The 24315-nt window shown below is 38.3% G+C and overlaps 1 protein-coding gene and 1 long non-coding RNA gene across 2 annotated transcripts in view; one reads left to right on the forward strand and one right to left on the reverse strand.

Moving 5' to 3' along the window:
- LOC128527620 (protein NLRC3-like) overlaps window positions 1-24315 on the reverse strand; it is a 446994-nt gene that overhangs the window by 109851 nt on the left and 312828 nt on the right. The gene's annotated exons all lie outside the window — the stretch shown is intronic.
- On the forward strand, window positions 13291-14680 carry LOC128527622 (uncharacterized). Its single transcript, XR_008360895.1, has 4 exons — window positions 13291-13365; window positions 13830-13962; window positions 14181-14248; window positions 14506-14680. It is a non-coding gene; the product is annotated as an uncharacterized LOC128527622 (long non-coding RNA).

Genomic DNA, 24315 nt, shown 5'->3' on the forward strand with positions numbered 1-24315 from the left:
GCGTGTGTGTAATGACCAACAAATTGTGGTGTACTGATGTACAGGAAGTTTCATCGGGGTGCTCTCCTGATCTTGAACATCTTATGATCAGATGCAGACCTTTTTATCTGCCCAGGGAGTTTTCGGCGATATTCTGTACCGCTGTTTATATCCCCCCCCCCACGACAACATCACGCGCGCACTGGATGAACTGTTTAATGTTATCGACCGACAGGAAATGTTACACCCGGAGGCTGCTTTCCAGCACGTAAACTTTCCAACGCGCGGTGAGAACATCTTGGACCATGTTTACACGCAAGCCAATTTTATGACTCTTCTAAAACAGAGCAAAATCTTTGCCATGATATGTCTTCTAATATGTTGTTTAAAAAATGAGAAGCTCCTCACTGCACTACTTAGGTTTACATAACTTGTTGCAGTTGAACTGTATTAATCACTGTAGTAGTTATCCAATGGAAGACTCTTTACCATTTGCTCACTTACATCCACATCTTTATTTATTTATTTGTTTATTTAGCAGTGTATATTTACTGAAGATTTCAAAACATAAATATTGTGCCCTTTTCATATATTCAGTTTTTGCTGACAGAAGAGGTCAAAAACATTTAGTATATAAAAAATCATTAATAAAACAGATTAGAAGAGTGGAGAGAGTGGACAGCTTCTAATACCTTGGTGTTCATGTCATGCAGGAACTGTCATGGTCCTATCACATCAACCATGGGGAAAAAAAATGATCAGCTGTGTGCATCATCTGCACCGAGCTTCCTGACCTACACTTAGTCTACAGCAAGCGGCCAGGAAGATCGTGAAGGATCTCAGCCCCCTAAATAATGGACTGTTCTTTCTGTTGCGGTCAGGAAAGCGTCTCCACTCCCTGAAGGCCAACACAGAGAGACAGAGGAGAAGCTTCTTCCCACAGGCGATGTTTCTCTATCAGAACACCACACAGGACTAAACCATTGAACATCTGTGAAGATTTGGACACACCCTGGACATTTACGGACATTGCACAAAATAGTCTGACAGGGAATCTACAAATTCATACATATTTGCACACTCCCCGGATATTTCTATTTAAATTCTATTTATATTTTTGTTTCAAAATTTTCTATATTTTCTATATTTGTACAGCTCGATTTTCTTATTTTGTTGTTTTTTATATTTTATATTTGTACATATCTTCTATAGCTATATTTTCTATAGATTTCAATATTTACGATTTTTATTGTTGTCACATCTGAGCCACCTCAGCCCTGGGGAGTAAGATCTGGCTCACCAGATTACTGAGCCATGGTTTTGTCTCCCCCTAGTGTGTCTATGTGTGTATTGTTCCCCATTAAGTTATACTAACACGAAATTGAAATCACCTTTGTCTACCTCCTGTGTCACACTATTTAACCCAGCCGAACCCATACCACTTCGTCTGGTCACTGTTGTGCACAGCTTATGTTATGTCACTAATCTCGTGTGTGTGTTTCTCTTTCTTCCAGGACTGATTGGTGTCTGCAGGCTGAGGCTTATAGGGGGAAGTGCCTTCATCAAGGTCACACTAATCTCTGAAAGACAATCAGCTCGGTGGTTCATCTCAAGTATAGGTGAGCTAGAGCATTCTCATTTTGTTATAGACCGCTCCCCTGCAGACCCACCCTGGGAAAGCGGCTAGAGAGTCATTCCGTTTGTTTGTGTTGCTTTTCTTTCTTTTTTTTTTTTGTGTTAAATAGAAACACAAATAAACTTAGCTTACATCAACCTGCATCTGCGTTCGTGTCATCACTATGGAAGACAATTGTCATATATACCTAGGTACAATAAAATTCCTATTTTGTCTTAGCCTCTCGAGAACAAGAAGGTAGAAGGGCAGTGAACAATAAAATGATAACATATATAAACAAGAACGAACAACAACAAAAAGGAGAATAGAATTTTAAATTTAGAGTGTAAATAACCCGTAATACAGTTTAACAACCCTCTCCTAGTACACTGTGGTACAAGTAAACAATTAAAATTACAAAGTGAAGGTAAAGTGACGAGTGGATGATGTAATGTATGATATGTAAAGTGGTGCAGTTTCCTAATCTAGATAATGTAGAGTTGTGCAAGATAGTCCACTGTAAAGTTCAGGGTACATTCGAGCAGGAGGGGGTAGCCTTAGACATGTTACATCAGTGGAAGTGGTAGTGGGTGGTAGCCAAAGTTCTATATTTTATTTCTTATTTTATTCCATAATTTATTTCTTATTGATAATCTTTTCTTTTTAAGGTCACAGGCGGGCGAATAAACATTTCTTTGCATATTGTACTGTGACAAATAAAATCTTTATTAGATTTTTTTAATTTTTGCAAACAAAATCTAATCTTTTAGACTCTACTGCCCCTGTTGCAGTTTAGCCTTGTATAATTTGTGTGGCTCATTATTGCACCTCATTATCTGCTAGACTGAACAAACTCAGTCATTGATCTCACTACTAGTGTAAAGTTACAATTAAAAATGATTAGAAAAATTAGAAAAATGTGCTCTTAAGGATCACCTACAGTATCAATTTATATATTTTATTCAGTAAGAAATAAACCTTTATAACTGAGTTTCCTGGACACATTTATAAAGTTTGACCTTAGCAGCAAAACTTCAAATTTCAGGTGAACAGTCTTAACAGTCTGTATACTTTGTGTCTAAAAGCTTATTTTTGTGAAAATGGCCCATTTAGTATAATAGTGAAGAGTTGATGGTAAACAACTGGCCATCACGCGCTTGAGGAACGAGAGATACTATTGCAGGTAAAATTGATTTTTATTTAACACTATGGGCATCGCTAGGCCATTTTTAGCATTTGTACTCAGCCCCCCTAAAAATTCTCCATAAACGTCACACAAATTGGTGATGGCCCCTCAACCCCTTTAAATTTCATATGAAAGGGGCGGCAGACTTCTGCTCCTTCGGCTCCTGCCCGTCTTCCACGCGGTCTTCAATTCTCCATCACAAGGTTTGTGTTTTTCGATAAATTGTTATATCTGTATCAGTGCAGTCCTTTTTCATAAATACAGTTTACAAAATGTCATGAGGGATTAATCAGTTAAATCTTTGCTGTGTTCACCCTCATCACACCAGCTGTTTCCTTTAGTGAAAATGAAGCCCTCAATACACACTCTATAAACATATAGTCTACTTTATAAAATAATCATGCCATTGCTGTTTTAATTGGAAAACCTAACTGTCTATATAAAACATTGCACAGTGCATATGGCATTAACTACCATAGAGTTATGCACATAAATGATTAAAAATAGTGACAGACAGCATTCAGTGCACTCGTTTAAACTGCATAGCAGTGTGATTTACTGAGATAGAAAAATATTTTTTTTTGTAATAGTTTTTTATTATAGTATTAAATAATGTCCCAAATTGTAAAATACATTTATTAGCCTTAGAGTAGGGTTTTTGTCACTTTGATTTAGAAAAAAGTTACTTTTGTTAATTAATAGAAACAAAAAAAGAATGATATTAAAAAGATGCTTTGTTCAATTACATTAAAACAATTTTGTCTATATTAATGAATTTGAATAAATATCCCAGTAGCTATGACATTTTAAGGGGTTGAATAGAGAACCTACTGTCTTATTTATGTAGCCAAAACACTAAATTAAACTAGATAACATGATCAAAGTTTTAATATTTATATTTAACTGTAGATGGAAGGTTTTTCAAGTCACATGAGAAAAAAAGATGTTTTATTCTTACCTGCTGCTCATTTGAAACCTACATTATGTGACTTAAAAACCCTTCCATCTCCAGTTCTAGTATAGTCTATATATAGTTAGCAATTGTTCATGGTTGTATGATGTGTTCTATGAATCAGCGGATGGGAAATTTTATTTCTTTTCTGATCGAAATACTTAATGTTTTGCAACCCAAAGACGTATCAGTCTTAGACACTGTATTATGACTTCGGTAAAGATAGTGAGTTATAATGTCAGGGGTTTGCATAGCCCTATAAAGAGAAAGAAAATTTTTAACCAGCTCAAACAAATGAACAGTCAAATTGTTTTTCTGCAGGAGACTCATCTCTCAGATACTGAACATGAGAAACTGGCTAGATCATGGGTCTCTCAGGTATTTTTTTCCCCGCACTCATCAGGACGTCGAAGGGGGGTGGCAATATTGTTTCATAAATCAGTCCAATTCAGTATATGTTCAAAATATACAGACAACGAGGGGCGATTTGTCTTGGTTTGTGGCTCTTTATCTGGGGTTATGATATCATTGATTAACATATATGCACCCAATGAGGTTAATATCAAGTTTATGAAAAAAATGTTTAGTCTGGTCAACGAAAAGGCAAAAGGTTAGTTGCTTATTGGAGGCGACTTCAATTGTGTGCTGTCCCCACTAGATAGAAATCCCTTTTCACACAAGCCCCTTTCTATAATGAGTAAGGCATTGAAGAACAACTGCAGAATTAGGAGTAATTGATATCTGGAGACACCTGCATCCTAGAGACAGAGACTTCACTTTCTACTCTCATCCCGTAATTCATACTTTAGAATAGACAATTTTTTTGTTTCTGGAGATGAAACATGCAGAGCTATTGACTGCAAAATTCATAACATTACATTATCAGATCATGCGCCGGTGTCATTAGTTTGGGATTTAGAGGGGGAGACTTATACAAAATTGTGGCGGTTAAACACTTCTTTATTAGCATATCCAGCTTTTCAAACATATATTGAATCAGAGTTTAAATATTTTCTAGATACGAATAACACTGGAGATGTTTCTGCGGTTAGTTTATGGGGGGCAGCAAAAGCAGTTTTGAGGGGTAGAGTGATTGCTTTTGCATCTGCTCTAAAGAAAACCAAAATAGCTAAACGTACTGCATTAGAAAATAAAATCTGTAGGCTTGAAGAGCAACACAAACAGAACATTACCGCAGAAAATTTGACTTTGCTTACAGAAGCAAGAAAGAAATTGGATGAACTGCTCTCTGACAATGTAGAGCGGAATTTAAGATTTCTTAAACAAAATTATGAGTGCGGCCCTAGGGCTTGTAAACTCCTTGCATTCCAGCTCAGGAAAAAAAGAGGGCTTAACACAGTTCAAAAAATCAGGAGTGGGGATTCTAATAAACCTTTTTGTTTCAAACCTAAGGAAATAGCAGATGCAATTGCCTCATTTTTATAAAGAGCTATATTCTGAAAATGAAGACGAATTAGATCTAGAAGAGATAGATGTTTATTTAAAAGAAATACATCTAACCCAGTTAAGCATTACTGACTCTGAAGCTATGGATGCTTCTATAACTGTGCAAGAGATTGATAAGGCTATTTTGCAATCAAAAAACAATAAAAGTCCTGGAAACAGATTTAATAATGAATTCTATAAGACTTTTAGAAGTCAAATTTGTCCAATGTTAGCAGAGGCTTTCGCTGATGCTCATAAAAATAGTAATTTGCCAGCTACATGGAAAGAAGCTATAATATCTGTTATTCATAAAGACGGAAAAGACCCGACGGACTGTGCTGGGTATAGACCTATAGCTCTACTTAATACTGATTGTAAATTGCTATCCTCAATCTTAGCAAAAAGAGTAAATAGAGTAATTACATCTCTGATTCATAACGACCAAACTGGATTCATAACAGGCAGACACTTACAAGATAATATTCGCAGGTTACTTAATATAATGTCTTATAGTTCAACTCTCTCTGAAACCTGTATGGCACTGGCGCTTGATGCTGAGAAGGATTTGACCGAGTGTCATAGAAAGTGTAAAAAAAATTTGGATTCGGTCCTAATTTTATTCAATGGATACGGCTTCTCTACTCTGCCCCAAAAAGTATTGTTAGAGTTAATGGGTGTATGTCCCAACCCTTTACACTTGAAAGAGGAACGAGACAGGGATGCCCACTGTCTACCCTACTTTTTGCCCTGTGTATAGAGCCATTGGCTGAGATAATTAGAAGTAACCCTGACATTCAGGGAATAAGAGTAGAAAGAGAGTTACATAAAGTGTCGTTATACGCAGATGACATAATTGTCTACATTTCTGATCCTTTACACTCTGTCCCCAAATTAATGGAGTGTATCAACAAATTTGGTAAACATTCAGGTTATAAAATCAATGTCGGGAAAACTGAAGCTCTAGCCATGAATGCCCTTACAACACAGATAGAGTCCTTCTTCTCCTTCAGGTGGCCCAAAGAGGGGATTAAGTATCTAGGTGTGGCCATACCCTGTAATTTGAATAAATTATATGATGGGAACTACACAAAATTATTAGAAAAAATCAATTCAGATTTAAGGAGATGAAGTATATTACCTTTTTCTTTATCTGGAAGAATAGAAGACGTTAGAATGAATATACTACCACGGCTATTATATCTTTCCAGACTCTTCCATTGTCCCCACCGGTATCTATGTTCTCTCGTTTAGATAAGTTGATTTCTAGATTCATCTGGCAAGGGAGGCGTCCCAGAGTTAGGTATAAAACATTGCAGTTGCAAAAGTCTCGAGGGGGTTGGGCGTTACTGGACTTTAAGAATTACTGGATAGCATCACAGTTGCGAGCCATGATAGTTTGGGTGTCTGACACAGTAGGAACTAGGTGGCTGGAAATTCCAGACCCTATTTACTTGCAGCTTTTCCATTTAACGAAGAAAAGAAGATGAGTACATATAAACTGGGAAATTGGTCAGAGGTTACTTGTTTAGCATGGAGAGAGGTGCAAAAGATTTATAATCTTCCTATGGGTCTTTCATTGTTAACAAACATAACACAGATAAAGAATTTTACTCCCTTAGAAATCCTTTCGGGTTTTAGGGTATGGGCCCAGAAACAACTGCAATATGTTCATCAACTTTTTGAAGGAGAAACACTTAAAACCTTTGAACAACTTGCTACTGAATTTGCTCTCCCCAGGACTGACTTCTACAGGTATCTCCAGATTCGAAGCTTGCTTTTTAAACATCCAAATTGGAAAAGGTTAAAAACTACCCCATCAGCAATTGAGATTTTGTTGATTAACGCCCAAAAGGGTAATACGATTCTCAGACCAATCAGCGGTATAGACAGAGCTCTGGAAGACATGAAGAAAGACAACACGCATTATATTAAGTCAAAATGGGAAAAGGAGCTCGGGGTAGGGATATCCGACAAGATTTGGGCTGAAATACACGTTGAAACACAGAATACCGTGTAGTAGAATTTGGAGAGAACATCAGTGGAAGGTGATGAATCGTTTTTTTCGAACGCCACAAATTGTAGCCAAATTTAATTCAAGCCAATCTAGTGCCTGTTGGAGAGAGTGTGGAGAACAAGTAGCCACACATACGCACATATTTTGGGACTGTCCTATTCTGCTTCCTTACTGGACAAATATATTTGGTCTTATTAATAAAATTTTTGAGGTTAATTTGCCCAGAGATCCTTTAATAGCTATCTTAGGATTTTAAAAGGGATTTAATCAAAAGTGAGAAGAGTGGATATCTTCTACGCATACTCCTAGTTGCAGCAAAGAAGAACATTACAATTAAATGTCTTCAGAGAAGGCCTCCGACACTTGAGGATTGCTTACAGACAGTGAGGGAAATCTATGGGATGGAAAAAAATAACGTACAGTTTAAGACGCAGAATGAACCGGTTTGTTGAACAATAAAATTAAATTTTATAGGTAATAAAAGAGCTAGGTGAAACATGGGGAGGAAGTTTTTAAATATACCCCATACTATTTATTTATTTTCTTACTTACCTATGTACTTATTTACTTATTTTTTAATAGATCGGCTGGTCAATTTTGTCAATTCTATATATTTTGACCCCATCCAAAGCTGTTGTTCTGTGTTTATTGTTTTAGAGTGTTTTGTTACTTTTTTTTTCTCTCTCTCTTTTGTTCTTCTTGTCATGCTGTGAAATGCAGTTCTGTTACATAACTTTGTAAAAATTTGATGTAAAAAAGAATTTCATGTACGAATTAAGATACTTTGTTATTCTTATATGTCTTGCAAGAAGATGTTTGTCAATAAAAAATAATTTAAAAAAAAAAAAAAAAACTTTCCACAAGTTGTGCAGGTTTGGGCACAAAAAGAACATGTGACTTAAATTACAGGGAGAGGCGTGGCACCTGTCACATCTGTCCTCAACATCAGGAAATATTTCAGACAGCCTCGATTTGGAATAATGGACTCAGACTGAGACTGAGACGGGCACAGGAAGAGCTGAAGCGTATTCTGTCTATAGCCTTCCCCCAACATTCCTCACTCAACTGCAATCCCAGTTCATTTTCCCAAGCACACTGTAAAAAATGAATCATGAGGCTTGTAATTTTCATAAAAAAAAATGATGAATTCATGAAAAATAATGTGCATATTTAATTTAAAAAATGGTTTTCTGTGTTTTATTTTTATATATTGAGAACATTTCACTAATAAAATTTAAAAAATAAATTTTACCCTTTTTTTTTTTTAAGGAAATAAGTGAAATTTTTAGGATTAATTTGAGGAACCATTTAGTCAAAAATCTTGAGGAAAATAGGCTTCTTATTTATTTTAAGAGAATTGGCCCAATTATCCAGGTATGATTAGGTCACCTTCATTTGAATCTCAACAACAGCAGTGACCAGACGCCATTTTGAAGGAACAAGCGAACAGTGTAAAATGTAAAAGTTAAGCCCCTTACTAATTTTTATACTTTATTTTGATTTCTTAAATAAGCTCCTCAGTCTCTCTCCCTGCCTTTCTCTCTTTCTCTGTAGTGTCAGCAATATAAATTAAACATTGTGAACATTTCTGAAAACATCCTGTCCACCATTAGCATACTTGAGTTTGTCGTTGTGTCTCCACAGTTCACTGAAACAAGTTTTGGGGAGTTCACCTATGCGGTTTCGCGTGGTGGCCGTAAGTACGGTTTATTATGATTCACCGCGAGTTTTTGGCGCTATGAGTATGTTTCCATCTTTCCGCGCAAAAAATTAAACATGTTTAATTTGAAAAAAATTAAACATGTTTAATTTTTTTGCCGGTCCTCGCGGAAGCTTGCGGACCTTACAGAACTTCGCGGAGCGCCAGCGTAACGTCGGCGGGCAATCGCGCTGACTCACGGTGCCTGACACCGCATCTCACCGTAAGTCAAACCGCATAGGTGAGATAGGGTAATGTTACAAAAATATGAACCTAGAAATGGTTTACTGTACAAGTTCTCTCAGGTTTTAGTACAGAATGTGACTTTTCCCACAAGAAAAGATGTTAGCATATAATGCTAAACAGTTGATTTCAATGGCATAGAAATTGTCAGTTACAAACTGTTTTACAGATCTTAAATCTGCTGTAAATGTTATATACACTATTACAGTGTAAATGTTATATACACTATTACAGTGTTTAATATTTTAATACCAGTGAAACATGAAATAAAAGCATGTTTAACACCAAAATGCATTATGTATTCATTTCATTATAAAATGTTTTTTATATTATTAAGTAATTTTCCTTAATACATATGAGTACCTTTTGTTTTTTTCTGCTTAAACTAAAAAAGATTATTCCACTAATAATGTTAAAATCATCATGTATCTGGCTAAATCATTTAGGATGTTTTACATTATTTATTAAAGTAGATTCTGCTAGGGGATAAAATCAAGCCGTAAATACTTAAAAATAATATGCGTCTGGCTAAATAATTAAGGATTTTTTACATGATTTATTCAAGTAAATTCCACAAAAAAAAAAAAAATTTAAGCCTTAAAAACTGCTTAACAATAATATGTGCAATTTTGTTACCATATTTTTTTAAAGTAGATAGCACATAAGATTTTTTACAGTGCAGCTCTGGTTTTAGAGATTTTACAATCACCAAAAGTTAAAATAAAATTATATATTCTTGATATCACACCTCACTGATATGGATTAAATGTGATCAGATTTTCCCAGGGCTGCCTGGGAGGTATAGAAGGAAAATTAGGAAAACACTTGGAAACAAAGTTGCGATCTTGCAGGTAACGAAAGAAATGAGCTGCAGGCAGCTCATACTCCGAGGACAGACTAGTAAAACATTTAAAGACTCCATCTTCATACAAATTATAACAATCTGTGATGCCTTTGTCGAACCATGATGAAAATGGTAAATCTAGGAGTGATGGGGAAACACTGGGGATTTTTATGCCATGGACCCATTGTTGACTCAGTTCCAATTTTAAAGTGACATCTGAACTGATACCAAATCTTAAGTGTATTAAGTACCACTGGGTTATTAGTGTATTGAACGGGTTTGAATGGAAATGAAGTGCAAAGTAGAGCTAATATACAGCATGGTTTACAAGACAGTAACTCCAATTTGCACAATGGGGATTCAGATGAGTTTATCCAAAAATTAAATTTTTGAATATGTGCAGCCAAGTAGTAAATTTAAAAATTAGGCAGAGCAAATCCACCACTAAGTCTACATCTCTGTAGTTAGGTCTTATGGATTCTAGGAGGTTTCTCAGCCCAAAGAAAAGAGATTATGATTTTATCTAAGGAATCAAAAAAATACTTAGGAAGAAATAAAGGAAGTGATTGAAAAAAATAAAGAAATTTAGGAAGAATGGTCATTTTAACTGCATAGATTTTTCCGGTTAAAGAAAGAGGCAGATTGCTCCATCTCTGAATATCAGATTTAACATCAGAAATAAGAGAGGGGAAGTTGGCATGAGAAAGGTCAGACAGAGAACGAGTCACTGTAATACCAAGATATTTAAAGCCTGAAAAACTGAGCTTAAAAGGCAGGTTTAGATGCTGAAGTTGTAAAGAACTATTATTAACCGGGTACTATTCGCTCTTGTACAAATTTAGTTTATACCCAGAGAAGGAACCAAAATTATCCAAAATGGTTAAAATAACAGGAATAGAGGCTACAGGATTAGTCACATATAACAACAAGTCATCGGCATATAGGGATAATTTATGCTCCAACCCATTACGAATAATGTAAGAGAAGATCTAAGCTTAATAGACAATGGTTCAATAGCAAGGGCAAAAAGCAGTGGTGACAGTGGGCACCCCTGCCGGGTACCACGCCCAAGAGTGAAATAATCAGAGCTTATATCATTTGTATGAACACTAGCTTGCGGGGATTTATAAAGGAGGCGAATCCAAGAAATAAATTTATCACCAAACCCAAATTTCTTTAATACTGCAAACAAGTATTTCCACTCAACCCTATCGAAAGCTTTCTCAGCATCCAGTGAAATTACAACCTCGGGAGATACAGATGTTTGTTTGGAGTAAATTATATTAAAAAGTGTACGAGTATTAAAAAAAATGCCATCCTTTTATGAAACCGGTTTGCTTCTTAGATATAACATGTGGTAAAACATCTTCTAAACGGGATGCAATTACTTTAGCCCAAACTTTCACATCAGCATTCAGTAATGATAATGGCCTATATGATCCACACTGAAGGGGATCCTTTCCCTTTTTAAGAAGAGCAATTGAGGCTTGGTGAAAGGTAGATGGTAATGAGCCCTGATCGAAAGGTTCATTGAACAGACCAAGAAGCAATGGTGCCAATTTATCTATAAAGTTTTGGTAAAATTCAATTGGAAAACCGTCTGGGCCTGGAGCTTTATTAGACTGCATTGCCTTAATTGAAACTATGATTTCTTTAAGAGATAATGGAGAATCCAAGTCCCTTACAGATATTGTATCAATAACAGGAATATCAATACTTCAAAGGAAATCATTCAATTTTATACCATCTTTAAGGCATTCAGATTTATAAAGGGAGGAGTAATATGATTTAAAAACTGCTTTGATCTCTATGGGATCAGCAGTGATAATATTTAAGTCATTTTTAATTTGTGGTATTAGGCATGCTGTCGTTTTAGCTGATGTGCTAACAATCTACTTGATTTATCACCATATTCATAATATGTTCCCTGAGTCTGTAACAACATACATTCTGTTTCTTTTATTAAAAGAGGATCATATTCTGATTGTAAGTGAATGCGTTGCTTGTACAACTCTGGAGAAGGATTAGATGCATAAATATGGTCGAGTTTGCTAATAGCTGATGTGAGTTCGTTAAGCCTAGTCCTGCGACTTCGATTTAGAAAAGCAGAGTATGTGTAACGGTTAACCCCTAGAGGGCGCCAAAGCGCCTGGGTTTGTTTGGTTATGTTGGAGTTTTTGTTTAAGTTGGACTGCGTGTCCCAGACTGCACCTCGGTCAGGTGACGTGGGAATTAAGTTAATTATAAATAGCCTGACTGGAGCGCAGTCAGGCGTCTAGCTTTAGTTGTCGTTATTTAGTATTGATTTATGTCGGTGTTTCTTTATGTGTTTATTTAATAAAAAACATTGATCAAACCGCCAGCTCGCCTTCTGCAATTATGCCACGCACACACACACGCCGACTGAAGAATCGTGACAGAATGAGATGATTTGCCCTCTAAGATAAGCCTTGAGAGTTTCCCATAATAATGAATAAGAAGTGGACTCAAGATGGTTAAACAACAAAAATTCATCAATAGTGTTAGAAATGAATGTTCAAAACTCTTTGTCCGCTAAAAGAAATCAGTTCCCACATGGAAATAACCTATATGAGGATATATGCGCATATATGAAACCTATATGTAGTATATATGCACATATATCCTCACCTATATGCAGTATATATGCACATATATCCTCTCCTATATGAGGATATATGCGCTTATATGAAACCTATATGCAGTATATATGCGCATATATCCTCACCTATATGCAGTATATATGCACATATATCCTCACCTAATGAGGATATATGCACATATATGAAGCCTATATGCAGTACATATGCATATATATAATAATATATATGCTGCATATAGGCAAAATTGAGGTGCATATATGTGCATATACAGGCCATATAGGTCTCCTGTATTGCTTCTTTATATCCACATATAAGCCCTATATGTACATACAAGATATGTCTCCTATATAGCTCATGGCAGGATCTGGTCATTTTAGCTCATATCTCACTTTGGCAACTGTCATACATGATGCCTAGCTCATATTTTCTATTATCAAGGCAATAACTAAGAACTAACTAATAAAAAAAAGCAAAAAACTTATGTGCGAACACGTGAAATTGGTATCACATGTAATTGGCATACTAGGCCACGCCCCTGGACACCGGCATGAAAAACACACACACAAAGACAGGCTTGAGTTTACATACAGATTCAGTTTTCTGCACGTTTGGAAGATAACACGCGCTACTACACATCCAAGGAAACTCTTCAGAATGTTCTGGAAAGTGGGAGGAGTTTACATTTACCCCAGAAGAAGACTGTGTGGCTCTGACGACAAACGGGAGCATTTTGAAGAGAGAATAGATCCAACGGAGGACACACTGGGTAAGTTATTAAGTCTTATATAACTCTTATTCTGATAATATTAAACTAATATTAGTAAATATTTTCTTCACTTCAGCTAGCTCTTGTCAGCTTGTGTGACACATTGGCTTTCAATGCCATTTACATAGTTTAGGTAAATCATGCTAACATGCTGCCTTACTGTATGTAGCACAAACATGATATTTCCCGGTGGCTAAGCTAATGCCTTATGGAGTTTACAGATGTTTATAAATGTTCTAATGTATTTCCCCTTGTTTTGGATAGCTTTAGATTATGGTTGCTAATATGTATTTGGCTTCGTTTTGGTTAGCTTATAACACTGTTTCATATCTTTATCATTAATCTGCATTTATACATAAAATCCTATTAACTATTGGGAAGCTAAGCAAGAATCAGTATGAAACATGAAAAAGTTTTTAAAAGTTGCCAATAAATTAATATTGTGATGTGACATTATTTTTCAGATTGAAAGGGCTCTGGGGTGTTTTGCCAGGCAGAAGCGTGGAGAGCAGCCCGCCTTGCCACCTCTGCTACTGCCATGGTGCGGAATCTGCTGCTGGGCACCTTCGACTTGGAGACTTTGCTGCAACCTGAATGGTACAAAACATGTTCCTAATCTCTTCTGTCCTTGAAAAAAAAAACAAGTCAGTCATGTTCTGTGGAATAAATTATGTTTGTGTGCAGGCCATCACTTTTTTACTATTTTTGTATTATCTTGAACCTCAAGAAAACGTGATGTGTATATAAAAAAACTCTTGCTTTCTCCACCTTCATTTTACCCCCCTTTAATAATAATTTTGAAATATTACTTTAAGGTGGAAAGCCAACCAGAGGGGATGGGGAGCAGCTGGTCGCGTTTATTAGGCATTGGAGACTGCATAAGGTAGGGCACCCATTATTGTTACTGTATCTGCTATCTGTTACCTATATACTAATTCATCACTTGCTCACTTCTTAATCCTACCTTTCCTCTTCTAAAGCCACATTTCTGGGGTATTGCGCTATAAGGTGTGTAGTCCTCTATTTTGTAGAACATATAGTGTTGAAAATAACCTCGTGGCACTAATTGTTGTTGTCTGAAGTTTTAATAAATAATCATTTATTATTATTATACTGTCTTATTATTTTTGTCTTCTCTAGATGCTACATTGAAGAAGTGGCCGGCAGCCACCCGAGGGCAGACAGGCACATCTATCAATTCAAAGCTCACGAAGCTTTCTGTTCAGTTTTTTGTCTTATTTTTGTTCTTGTACTATATTTTTGTTCTTTTACTATTTTATTGTTCTTAAGAAAATAAAAAAAAAAAAATTCTAAATTTTGGGCTTTTATTTATGTTGTCTAGTGTAACGGAGTGTAAAAGACGGTTAAATTAATGCATAAATGGGGACAGCGCCATCTGTTGGGTTGGAATGGTATTTGATGTGTGGAATAAGGACCGCCCACAGCAGAGCTGATGAGACACGCTGTGGGTGAGTTGCACATTTAAAACTCTAAGAAAAATATCAGTCAAAAAGTCATTTAAAACACATAAATAACATTTTTTTTTATCCATCTGTTTGTTAACTTGTTGGGTAATTGTTAAAACTCGTTTGGCATCGAATGTGTTATATTATATTGAGTTATTTTGACTTTTTATTTTTGACTTGTTGTTAATCTGTGTTATCTTGTGTTTTATGTAGAGCTGATTCTTTTTTTTTGGCAACTGAGTCTTTATTTCACACTACATCCTCATTGTGCAGGTATGCTTCAGGAAATGTTCTTTTAATTGTTTAATTGGTTAAATTGTTGAGTGTTGTGCATATTATCCCTTAAAACATGACCACTATACGATTACAAAGTTAAAAGATTTCATTTGATGGAAAAATTTAAATAAGAATACTGTTTAGAATTAATAAAGAGCAGAGCTGATGAGACACGCTGTGGAGCTGATTCTTTTTTTTGGCAACTGAGTCTTTATTTCACACTACATCCTTATTGTGCAGGCCACCCAGGCAAGACCGTCACATTGGTGCCGTGAAGTTGTGATGCCGCTGTTTTGCCTTGGGTTGTGTCTTCAAGCAAGCTGAGAGGGTTCGCTGAGTTACTGCATAAGGACCAGAAGCATCTGTTGTCAGCTGAATTGTTCATCATTGATCCACAGCCATTCGTGATTAAGGTTTCATTGTCTTTATCCTTTTTCACCCTGTTGGACTTTTTCTCACTGCTCAACGGTTGCGCGTATTTGTACTCTTGTAAAACACTGTGTCGCCCATAATGAGTAACGGTGATAGATACTTAGATGACCAATTTCCTCTTGGTCAAGTGGGTAGAGGAAGAGGTGTTTTAGGTTTTCCAATTCCCTTTCCAATGAACAGTCCTCGTGCTGACGATGATGATAGTAGGCCTGGCAATGCAAGAAAGGTTCATCCTCTAGATGAGTATGATGCAGCAGACATACAGCCAGATGTCAATCACAGAGTAGCCTGCACATCAACACCTAACAATGATAGCGTGCCTGATATGTTGGGGCAGATGAGCTCAATTGTCCATCAAATTGGCAGACAATTAGCAGAGAACATTATGTCTCATCTTGGTTCGTATAGTTCAGATACTGACACACCTAGTAAAAAACATACTGATAACACTGACAACCCATCTGGCATGAGCAATTTGTCACAAAACCAAGTGATTCACCACAGGAAAGTTAAAGAGCCACCTTCATTCAGAGGAGATGGTTCAGATACAATTGAAATTGAGGAATGGGAAGATCTGATGAGGACATTTGTTAAAAAGAGCAACATAAGTGCAGATGAACACGTGGAAGAAATCCTTGTGCACCTTCGTGGTAAAGCAAAAGATGTAGTCAAATTCTGGATCAGGAACTGCGACTCCGCCACTACTGTCTGCCCAAACTCTGTCTACAGCCTGTTGCGCAAAAATTTCAGTTGTAGCCATTACTCACCTGTTCCTCTTGCTGATTTTTACACTACTTTACCTAAGGAAGATGAGAATCCATACGACTACTGGCTGAGACTTAACAAAGCAGCAGATGTCGCCTCTGAATGCCTGCGAGAGCAAGGGAAAACACTTGACAAGCCCAGTGTTGAAATAGTCCATATGTTTATCAGACACTGCCCGAATAAAGACTTAGCCCTTACCTTCAGATCTAAACCAATTGACAAGTGGTCAGCCCATGAAGTACAAGCTGTGCTCAATGACTATCAATCTGACTTGTCATTCAAAGCCACGAGTACAGTGCATCGCAACCAGAGTGAAAGAGTTTCAGTTAACCAGATTGATGTTAATACAATTTCAGTGCCTGCTCCTGCTGTTTGCGAACAGCAACAGAAAAGTACAGATTTCTCTGCTCTTGAGAAAGTCATCGACATGCTTGAGAAAGTTCTGCTAACCAATACTAACAAATCTCAGCCCCGTCCTAGACAGCAGCCTTACAGCAGACTTCCTAGGATTGAGGGTTTTGATGCTTTGCCATGTGCTATCTGTAATGACGCTGCGCACTCCGCCCTAACACATTGTCGTGAGCATCGACTATGTTTTCAGTGTCGTTCTCCGGGTCACTCCAGGCGGTTCTGTCCTAGGCGGAGCCAGTCTTCTCAGCCCAATCAGGAAAACTGACTGGTCTGTGCGTTAGGGAGGTTAGTACAGACCAGATTGATGATCCTCCCATGACAGTCACACAAGATTACAAGTCTATTTATGAGCAGAACAAACCTAGTGTCTCACCTGAGAAAATTCCCGTCTTTCAAGGAATACAACGAGTACCTAGAGCTGATTCATTATTTTACACTACTGTATCTGTAGAACATGGCCCATCTTTCACTGCATTACTCGACAGTGGTTCAATGGCCTGCACTTTCAGTGAAGCTGCTGAAGCTAAGTTGGTGGCAAGCGCCTACACATTGTCAAAGTATTCTGCCGATGATGTTGTGATCATTGGATGCAGTGGTCATCAAGTCACACCAACAGCGATGTATGACCTACCTGTCTCTGTTTATGGTTGTAAAATGATAATACCTGTGCTGGTCGTTCCAGGCCAAACTGATGAGATGATCTTGGGTAGCAATGCCATAAAAAGCCTGCTGACTCTCCTGAAAAATACGGATGACTATTGGAAATTGATGTCAATACCTAGTGGTGATGGACACGACGAGTGTTTAGAGTTCATTTCCTTGTTGTCCAACACACAGAGATGGAGAGGTGATTGTGTACCTGACACAGTAGGTACCGTTAAGCTTAAGCACAGTGTGACGCTTCAGCCCTGGAGTGAACATCTTGTATGGGGCAAGCTTCCTGTCCACACTGCAACATCTGTGGGAAGCACAGTGCTTGTTGAACCTACTCAATCTAAAGGCAGCCCTAAGCAGATCATGGTTGGCAGAATCATTACACCTTTGTGGGGCGATGGCTGGATACCTGTGAAAGTTATAAATCCCACAAACAGTCTGTTAACCTTGAGAAGAAATGCAAAGATTGCGGATGTTTCTCCATGCATCGCTGTTGAAGATTTCCCAGAGATTGACCATATTAAGTCTCAAGTCCAACACTTTCAACATAAGGATGGACCCTCACAGGAATCTGTGAATGAGCTGGTGCAGATCTTGAATGACATGGGATTGAATGACTTGGATCTGATCACATGCGAAGTGTCTCCTACATGGAAAATGAAATTGCTTCATCTTGTCAAGAAATACGAGTCAATATTTTCAAGGAATAAGATGGACTGTGGTAAAGCCAAAGATTTTGTACACCGAATCCGCCTAGTGGATGATAAACCCTTTCGTCTCCCCTACCGTCGTGTACCTCCAAGCCATTATGAGAAACTGAGAGTAGCGCTGAATGAAATGGAAGAGAAGGGCATTATCAGTAAATCGAACAGTGAATATGCATCCCCTCTCGTACTGGTGTGGAAAAAAAAAAAAGGTGATTTGAGGATTTGTACCGATTTTCGATGGCTAAACGCCAGAACTGTGAAAGATGCTCATCCCCTGCCACACCAGTCAGATGCTTTAGCTGCTCTTGGAGGAAATGCTTTCTTCTCGACTATGGACCTTACCTCAGGCTTTTACAACGTTCCGTTACACAAGGACGATAGGAAGTATACTGCCTTCTCGTCGCCATTTGGGCTACATGAATATAATAGGATGCCTCAGGGCCTCTGCAATAGTCCAGCTACATTCATGCGTATGATGATGTCCATCTTTGGTGACAAGAATTTCACTAGTTTACTATGTTATCTTGATGATCTCATGGTCTTTGCTCCCAGTGAGCAGATTGCACTTGAAAGGCTGGAGATGGTATTCTCAAGACTCAAGGCCCACAATCTCAAGCTTTCTCCTAAAAAGTGCCATTTCTTGAGGAAATCTGTTAAGTTTCTTGGCCATGTCATTTGTGAAGATGGTGTCCAGACAGACCCTGGAAAAATAAAGGCCATCACTGATATTCAAGCAGTTGACTTGATGGACTCTGACAGAATCACTCCATGCCACAAGAAAATCAGATCTTTCTTGGGTATGGTATTATACTACCAACATTTTATCGAGCGATGTTCTGCCAAAGCCAAACCTTTGTTTGATCTGATCTCAAATACGGGCACGAAAGGCTCTAGAGGCCGGAGGAGGAAGCTTAACTCAAAAGATGTATGCACCAAGCTCTCACCCAAGGACTGGACCGACAAATGCCAGACAGCATTTGACACTTTAAAGGAGGACCTTCTTACAAGTGTAACACTAGCGCACCCTGACTTCGACAGTGAATTTATATTAGCTATAGATGCTTCATTTGACGGATTGGGAGCTGTGCTTTCCCAAATCCCGGAGGGCAGCACTATGGCTAGACCAGTGGCATTCGCTAGCAAGACATTGTCACGTTCTCAGATAAACTACCCAGCCCACAGGCTAGAATTCCTCGCGCTTAAATGGGCAATATGTGACAAGTTCCATTATTGGTTGAAGGGCCGTCATTTCACAGCTTGGACGGACAATAATCCCCTTATTTACAAACTCACCAAGCCAAGACTCGATGCTTGCGAGCAACGCTGAGTTGCTAAATTAGCCGCTTTCAGCTTTGATCTAAAGTATGTACCTGGCTCTAAGAACGTTGTCGCCGACGCTTTGAGCAGGGAACCATTTGTCCAGTCCAGTGTAAGCCATCGACTTGTAACGGAACCTTACCACTCTTTGCTTAATCAGGTTAATGGAGTTGTAGACCAAGTTGTCAGAGATTCTTTCCATCTTACCACTAACTGCCAAGTACTAAGTCCTGTTGAAGATCCTTCTGACGAGACTAGAGTTCAGGACCAAGGTCAAGTGTCGGGTGCTTTCAGTTCGCAGGATATTGCTGCAGTGTTGGAGGCACACAGTTCTGGTGGTGTGGGACGGATGATGGGTGTGGAATCCATTCCACATTTCATGAGTGTGGACCAGACTCCTGCACACAATATGAGCACTCTGTCAACTGCACAAGGACAGGATAGCACTGTGAGCAGAGCATTGTTTTATGTTCAAAGACACCGCCGTCCTGACAAGCGGGAACGTGCTAGTGAGCCCCGCCCTGTTATAAGGCTTCTTAAGCATTGGAATAAACTTACCATCCGAGATGGCATGCTTTTCAGGGTCAAAAGAGACAATTGCCTGAATAAAAAGCTGCATCAATTCATTGTCCCAGACGCTATGAAACAACAAGTGCTTCATGGTCTGCATGACGCTGCTGGTCATCAAGGTCGTTCCAGGACACTTTCGTTGGCCAGACAGAGGTTTTTTTGGACAGGCATGGAACGTGACATAGCGGCTTACGTCAGGAATTGTATGCGATGTATTGTAGGGAAGACTCCTGAACCAAAGGATTGTGCTCCTCTTGAGAATATACGCACCTCTGAGCCAATGGAACTCATCTGCATCGATTTTTGGACAGCAGAGCAGGGTGATAACAGAAGCGTGGATGTTCTAGTAGCAACAGACCATTTCACCAAATTGGCCTATGCTTTCCCTTGTAAGAACCAGTCAGCAAAGCAGGTCGCTCATCATTTGTGGAATAGTCTCTTCTGTGTTTACGGATTCCCTAGGCGTGTGCATTCAGATCAAGGCCCAAGCTTTGAGAGCAAATTGATAAAGGAGTTGCTGGACATGGCAGGTATTAAGAAATCACATACCACGCCTTACCACCCTATGGGAAACGGAATCACTGAACGCTTCAACAGAACTTTAGGGAACATGATAAGATCCTTACCTTCCCAGTCCAAAGCCAAGTGGCCACAGTCTTTGCAGTTGCTGACATTCTGTTATAACTGCACTGTTCATGAGACCACAGGCTTTGCACCTTTCTATCTGATGTTTGGGCGAGTTCCACGTCTGCCCATTGATGTGATGTTCCAACATGTTTTCAGGGACGAGACTGTTGTAAAGTATTCAGACTTTGTATCCAAGCTTAAATGTGACCTTGAAGAGGCTGCCAAAATTGCACGGAAGCACAGTTCCGCTGAGCAAGCTCGGCATGCAAGGATTTACAATCGAAAAGTGAAGGGGTTACCTTTGACTGTTGGTGACAGAGTCCTTCTGGCAAATCGTGGCGAGCGTGGCAAACGGAAAATTGCAGATAAGTGGGAGTCCAATCTTTATGAAGTCATGTCAGCAAGGTCACCAATTAACGTTTACCGGATAAGAGACACTGAAACAGGCAGAGTAAAGACTGTGCACAGGAATCTTTTGCTCCCTGTCAATTTTTTGTATGGAGATGATGGAACTGCTTTACCATCTCATTCTGGTTTATCTGATTTGACCTCAGACTTGGCTGATCATCCTGGTAGTGACACAAGAACAGCTTGCTGGGTTATGCAGTCCGATCAGTCTAACTGCCCTGAAGATGACAGTGACTCGGTGGCTTTGTCTGAAGTTCAGTGTTCATTGGATGTTCAGAATTCTAATTCAAAGGCTGACTCTGATTGCTGTAACAGCTCTATACCCACTGAGCAGGACTGTGATGTGAGAAGTGACATTTCACATATGCTGGATGAGGGACTAGTTCCAGATGAAGAGTTAGGCCAGAGTTCCTTGCAGCACCCTTTGCCTATGCCAGTTTTTCCACCCTCACAAGTAGACAATAACCCTGTTCCGGATACAGTTAACCCTGTAATTTTCACTCAGCCAGAACGCATTCAAAAAGACACAATTAGAACTAGGGCTGGTAGGGCCGTTAAACCTCCACAAAGATTGATCTGTGAGATAAATAATCAGTTTGTGTCTGATTCATCACCATCTGTGATTTCTTTTTTTGATGTGGTAAAAAACCTTTTTCATGGGTAATTTATGAGTTCAATTTTGTCATTTTGAGCTGAGATTTTTCTTTTAAGTAGTCTGACTTATCTATCCTTGAATTGTGTATGTAAAGAGAGGTGTTAACGGCATCTCTTTAGTCTATGTTTAGTCTGGATTTTGGTACCAGTCCATGCTTGCATACTTCCTATGGAGGAATTTTGTAAATGACATTCGCACTGTGTCAAGGACATTCACACTGTTTTCTTCATGTTCTGTTTTTTTTTTTTTTTTTGCTCTTAATGTTGTGTAGTTTCCTACTCTATATGCGCTTCCCCAGTTTAGCATAATTTAAGGGGGGTGCATGTAACGGAGTGTAAAAGACGGTTAAATTAATGCATAAATGGGGACAGCGCCATCTGTTGGGTTGGAATGGTATTTGATGTGTGGAATAAGGACCGCCCACAGCAGAGCTGATGAGACACGCTGTGGGTGAGTTGCACATTTAAAACTCTAAGAAAAATATCAGTCAAAAAGTCATTTAAAACACATAAATAACATTTTTTTTTATCCATCTGTTTGTTAACTTGTTGGGTAATTGTTAAAACTCGTTTGGCATCGAATGTGTTATATTATATTGAGTTATTTTGACTTTTTATTTTTGACTTGTTGTTAATCTGTGTGTTATCTTGTGTTTTATGTAGAGCTGATTCTTTTTTTTGGCAACTGAGTCTTTATTTCACACTACATCCTCATTGTGCAGGTATGCTTCAGGAAATGTTCTTTTAATTGTTTAATTGGTTAAATTGTTGAGTGTTGTGCATATTATCCCTTAAAACATGACCACTATACGATTACAAAGGTAAAATATTTCATTTGATGAAGAAATTTAAATAAAAATACTGTTTTGAATTAATAAAGGGCAGAGCTGATGAGACACGCTGTGGAGCTGATTCTTTTTTTTTGGCAACTGAGTCTTTATTTCACACTACATCCTCATTGTGCAGGCCACCCAGGCAAGACCGTCACACTAGCAACTATGGATTTTAATAATTTTACTAATATCTAGATAAACATATAGGTGCATATATGCGCATACGTACATGTATGCATGTAGACATGTGTGCATATATGCACCTATATGTTTACCTAGATTTTAGTAATGCGTACATATATGCATACATATATACGTGCATACATGTACCTATATGAGTACATATATGTACGCATATATGTACATATAATATAGGAAAACGGCCAATTTTATATATGTCACATATATTAAAAACCTATATCAAAACATATATGTTTACAATATATGGGACTTTTCCGTGTGGGGTAGACAGCTAAGATGCTCTATAATATGGTTATGGTTATGATTGCATTTATGATTGACAAGTTTATATTTAAATTTGACTAATATGTTCTGTATCCTCATGAGAAGCGGTGCCTGCTTTTGGATCCCCTGGGAGAATCTCAGTGTGATCCAAAAAAGATGTTAAGAGACCACAAGGTAAATTTGCCTCTTCCTGGTATCTTACTGACATTTAAAAGAACAAATATCCATTTAATGCTTTAAATCACATTTAAATTGCACGTTAAATGTTAAAATGTTTCTCTTTGTATGCAAGGGCATTTATGCAAAAGTGTGGCCACAATATTTTAAGGTGGTCATGTAGCAGCCTGCCTCACTCTCTGCAGCAGGACTCTGTATCTTTTACAGAGAGCTCCTTGTGATCTCCTCGCTATGCTAATGGGCAAAGGCACTCACTTAAATTGGTTTGTAGGTTCCCTCTGGACTCTTTAATAGTGAGGTCTTTTCCAATCAACTCTCCTTCATGTGGTGTGCACGCTGGTTTGTTGCGTGCCTGACTTCCTTTCTCATCTCAGGTATGAACATTTCTTGCGAATTACTTGTCATGCTTGCTGGAAATAGTACTTATTTCATTTGGATTGTAGGTGTAAGGGCCATGTTTAATTTTTATAAATTTGTTGTTGTGTTTATTTCTATTTCATTAGTTAAGCATTATGCATTGAGTTTATTAGTTAAGCATTTAGTATGATAATCGTAAGTTGCACTGTGACATCATTTCATAAGTTGTTCTGTGACATCATTCCATAGTTGTGTAGCTGCATGTCTATCACGCACAGTAGTTGTTGTTAAGATACGGAAGTGTGGAGAACACAAGCTTTTGACCGTAATAACGTAATCAAAAGGAATGAAAAATTCAAATTCCGACTGCCCTCCAAGGTGCTCAGGAACTTTTACTCCTGTACCATTGAGAGCATCCTGACGGGAAACATCTCAACCTGGTTCGGGAACAGCACCATGCAGGACAGACGAGCTCTACAGAGGGTTGTGCGATCAGCTGAGCGCATCATCCGCACCGAGCTCCCTGACCTGCACTCAATCTACAGCAGGCGGTGCTGGACCAAGGCCAGGAAGATCGTGAAGGACCTCAGCCATCCCAACAATGGACTGTTCTCTCTGTTGAGGTCAGGAAAGCGATTCCGCTCCCTGAAGACCAACACAGAGAGACTGAGAAGGAGCTTCTTCCCACAGGTGATACGGTCTCTCAATCCCACCACCACAAAGTAATGACCCACACATATGGTTTTCACACACACACTGGACATTCTGGACATTCGTTTACACTAGTGGCCACTGCACAACTACACTTCGTGGTCATCAAATCACTCTGTC

The sequence above is a fragment of the Clarias gariepinus genome, chromosome 7, assembly GCF_024256425.1.
Source record: "Clarias gariepinus isolate MV-2021 ecotype Netherlands chromosome 7, CGAR_prim_01v2, whole genome shotgun sequence".
In the NCBI taxonomy this organism is placed as follows: domain Eukaryota; kingdom Metazoa; phylum Chordata; class Actinopteri; order Siluriformes; family Clariidae; genus Clarias; species Clarias gariepinus.